Source organism: Gouania willdenowi, chromosome 16 (assembly GCF_900634775.1).
Source record: "Gouania willdenowi chromosome 16, fGouWil2.1, whole genome shotgun sequence".
Lineage (NCBI taxonomy): Eukaryota > Metazoa > Chordata > Actinopteri > Blenniiformes > Gobiesocidae > Gouania > Gouania willdenowi.
The window spans coordinates 5,216,781-5,221,534 of NC_041059.1; the positions used below are offsets into that span (position 1 = coordinate 5,216,781).

General features: G+C 39.5%; 1 pseudogene; it reads left to right on the plus strand.

The window, feature by feature from the left end:
- The first annotated feature begins 897 nt into the window (after nucleotides 1-897).
- On the plus strand, nucleotides 898-1,015 carry LOC114478683 (uncharacterized; annotated as a pseudogene).
- Nucleotides 1,016-4,754: the final 3,739 nt, after the last annotated feature.

The following is a 4,754-nucleotide window of genomic DNA, read 5'->3' on the forward strand; positions in this document are numbered from 1 at the left end:
TCTGCACATTCATTTATAATCTTTAATACTATCACTAGGGGTGGGACGAGACGATAGACGACGATGGGCGTGCGATAACAATATGATACGATATTTTTTTGGAAAGGAAGAAAAACCTGAATAGATTGCAGTAGGAAAAACAATCATGTTTTATTTGACTTTAACTCTGTACTACGGTGTATATTTGAGGACATCCTCAGGTATCAGTCAGATGAAACGGACTTAGGCTTCAAAATAAAAGTCAGACTCGACGGCCTCAGTCCGTAAAAACGACATGGCGTTTTACTTTGAAGTAACTGAAAGTACACATGACGAAGTAAGTTGAAAACCAGTCTTTTTTATTTTTTTTAAAGTTAAGATACATTAACCCGTATTGATTGATTAATAAATATATAGTTAAATGTAAGTAATAGTATGGAAAGATTGAGTATGTGAGAAATATCAGGATTTATACTGTATCGGAACATTTTTGAAGTATGCACTTTGGGCACACTCGTCATACTCAACCGCCCCATGATGCAGAATGTAAAGTCGTCCTGGGACCGGCTTCAAGCAAAAAATCAAACATCTTTTCAAAACAAAAGCATCTCTTCTTTTCTTCCATAAGTTTTTAATGCTGTTGTAAATAGGGCTCTTGTTTTGAAGTTAACCAGAAGTTTTGACAGTAGCACAATGGAGGGTCTCTGAAAATCTCTGAAACGTCAGCATGAAATGTGTTTCCATGAGTTTTATGGATCAAATGAGCACATGTTGATAATCTATTTGGTCACTTTCTCACTTAAAATGTTTTCAGAATTTTCAAAGGTGGAGAATTAACAGAGATATTTAGCCTCAGTGTGAACAAGGTTTTTGTCGTCGTAGGTTCCTTGGGAAACTTGGAAGTATACTTCAGTGGGAATCAGTGGCCATACCAGCCTGTCATTGCCCGATCCCGTTAGATCGCTGAAGCTAAGCAGGTCTGGGCCTGGTTAGTAGTTGGATGGGAGACCACTGAGAATTCCAGGTGCCACAGTGGGGTGGCAGTCACCCAGTGGGATCTGTCATTGTGCCCTTGGGCAAGGCACTTCACCTACATTGCCTAGTATGAATGTAGTGTGTGAGTGAGTGTTGGTGGTGGTCGGAGGGGCCGATGGCGCACTATGGCAGCCTCGCTTCCATCAGTCTGCCCCAGGGCAGCTGTGGCTACAATAGTAGTTTACCACCACTAAGTGTGGAGTGAAAGAATAATGCCTTAATTCTGTAAAGCGACTTTGAGTGTCTATGATAAAGCGCTATATAAAACTGATGCATTATTATGATGCATTAACATCGCAATCATAGTATATAGTAGACAGTATACTGTAGTACGTACTCGAAGCGGCACATGTTGATGACGTCATGTGTATTTCTAGTTCCTTCAAAATACGTCATGTTGTGTTTTACGGCATGAGGCTGTTTAGACATACAGTACATACTCTGCATATGAACAGAGTATTATAAATTATAATAGGAATATAAAAAAATACAAATATCTGGTGTGTAGTTGATTGTGCAGATTTTTTAACTATTTTTTTAATCTACCCCCATCCCCTTACGATATCTCATTGCATGATATATCGCCCCCACCTTTACCTACCACCCACCCTGCCTGATACTGTTTATTAGAACATTAGCTTTTACTGAACACCTGAACCTGTTCCATGATCCTCTTCTTTGTGATTTAGGAAGGAGAGAAGGCTCAACATGTCCCTGGGTGGCAGAAAAAAATGTGTGGAATTCACCAGAGGGGGGGGTCTTCTCTGTTCACTAACACTATTTCACCGTGTGTGTGTGTGTGTCTCATGCAGCCAAATCCAGTGATTGTGTGTCTTTTTCCAGGCAATTTCAGCTCCAGTCACTCATTGTGTTCATGCAGCGATTTGTTATTGTGCAGCAGGATAATTATCAGCCAGCGTCACAGCGACAATCACTGCTGCAGAACAATCAGCACTTAAACAAATGCACATCCAAGTGGGCTGCTGTGTGTGTGTGTGTGTGTGTGTGTGTAATGTGTAGGTGGCTGCACCTACTTGCTTATCCAATTCTTTGGCAGCTCAGCGTGATCACAGTGAGAATGGATGCAGACCTGCCTCTCACCTCCTCAGGGCTGGAAACAGTAGATAACTAAGCAATGTCTCTAAAATAGCACCTCTATCAGGAGTGTGTGTGTATATATATATATACACACTGTCAAACCATAGCTGCATGGCCTGTGGCATGTTTGCCTCACTACTAGACATTCCCCCAGTAAGTTTTCCCAGCATTCCTAGTGTTTTTTAGGCAGACTGGGCTTAGGAAGCGGATCTAGATAGTGTCCACTTCTCTGAGATAACATCAGCTTTTCCTTTTCCACCTCACAGTGTTTTTCTGATGGACTGTCAAAATATCTTTTTTACATTTACTGGTCGTTGGTCTGTGTTGGAATAATTTTGTGAGTTGATTTAATTCTGAATGAATGGTTTTTAGTAAATGCTAGTGTTAAAGACACTGTATGTTTGAATATAATATTCCTCGTTTGCGCTTTTATGTAATACAGCGAGAATGATACGTAGGTTCAATTCTTCATTGGTTACTTGTGAGGATCTACGACCGAATCACACCCGAATCATCCCTCTCGTAGGATATTGCTTAATTAAAATTGCCAAATTTCTGAGAAGTTTCAATTTATTAAAATATCGCCAAAATTTTCAAACTTTAGTTCCCGTGGAAATTTGCCAGATATTTTACACTCCTTTGCAACCCGACTGAGATATCTGCAACTACATTTACACTGTTTCCTCAGCCATTTCTACTTTCTCCTGTGGGCCGATTTGGATGATTCAAAGGGACAGATTTAGCCCCCGAGCCTTGAGTTTGACACAGTGTTCTAAACTTATCAGTCTCAGCTTTCACTGTCTAATGTTTCCATCCCACATTTAATAATTGACTGAGTTAGGTGTGTATGTGTGATTACATCATCTAAACCAGCAATTCTTAACTTGTGGGTCGGAACCCAAATGTGGGTCACGTACCTGTACTGGGTGGGTCACGGACAGCTGGTCAAAAATAAATAAATACTTAATGTCACTCATGTTGGACTTGTCTTTTATCTTGAAATAAACTTTTGTTTTTGACAGCCATGCTGTGAAATGCATGTTGCACAGGAAAATATATAGATTTATGTTTTTTTTTTAAAAAAAAAAAAGATAAAATGTGTGTTTTCAAGAGCTATTTTTGAGAAAATTCAAATTCTTAAAAAAAGTGGGTCTCGATTTAATGACCATGGCAAAATGTGGGCCCCAGGGTCAGACTAGTTGAGAACCCTTGATCTAAACCAAACCATTGGTTCTACTTCTGTGTACACCCTCCACCTGTTAAAAACAAGCCACCATTTAAATATAGGACATTTTTACCTTCTTGAAAGAAGATTTTTTTACATCTTGACCTGAAAAACATCGGTTTACAGCTACAGACTTAAATAAAAAACAGTGTTTGATTCATGGAAAAAGCTGCATTGATGCTAAAGATCATGTTTTTTCTTTGCTTTCCTGCTTTGAGCATCTAAATGACAGACGATCTCACAGCTTTTTGTACTTTGTCCTGGTTTTCAGCATCAACGACCACGTACAGTGTTGATGTAAAACAAGTTCTCCTCCTCCTCAGGAGTGTGTTTATAGAAATTAGTCAGAAGCCACAAGGTCAGTGTGGTTTCTAAACAATGAGCTGAGCTGCTTCCCTTTGCATCACACGTTCCCATGTGGAAGACTGGCCCACTTTGTGTGTGTGTGGGGTAAAAAATACACTCTTTTAGGGTACATCTTGGTGCTTGCTGTACATCTGTCCATTATAAGCGTGTTGCTCTTGGTTCTCATCCTGTTTGGCTGGTGTCAATATGTAACGCACCGCTCAGCCTGCCTGGCACCACAGCAGGTGCACACATACAAGTGTGTGTGTGTGTGTGTAGGCAAAACACTCACCATGTGTCAGAGACTATAGTGTGAGTCTCCATAGGGTGTGTGTGTGAATCCTTTCCACCTGTCGCAAAGGGAGGGGTCCAAAGGGGAGATGATGGGGTGCAGAACAGATGCTGAAGTGTGTTCGTGTGTGTGTGTGTGTTCCAAGCTGTGCTCATGCTTGCGTGTGTGTGACAGATCAAAGCTTTTATGTCTTTCATACTTTGATGATGTCGTCCTGCTGTTTTCAGCAGAACAAAAGACTGACAGAGACGAGCAGACACCAGTGTGACACGGGTAGGCCGTGTGTGTGTGTGTGCGCGTGTGTGTGCTTGTGTGTGCGCGTGTGTGTGCGTGCGTGCATGCGTACGTACTGTACTAAATAAATAAACAAGGTCTGATTATTTTTTATTATCATTTTTCAGTAAAACAAATTGTGAGATTAAAGTCAGAATTTTAAGTTTAAAGTCAGAATTCTGAAAAAGTCTGAATTCTGCAATTGAATTTAGAATTCTGAGAAAAAAGTCAGACTTCTGTCTTTTTCAAAATTCTGACTTTAAACTTAGTTTAAAAAAAATGAATTTTGATTATATAAAAGTTAAACATGAAACAAAAATGAAATAATATCGTTTTACAAAAAAGATACACAAAGATATGTCCTATCACTGTGTGCATTTCAGAATTTTGAATAATGACCAAATATTTGTTTTATCATTTTGTGTATTTTTTTGTTGTTATATGTGTGAGGAGTCAATTTGTGTTTTTGGAGTCGTTTTTGTTGTCATTTTTGTTTTATTTCTCTTA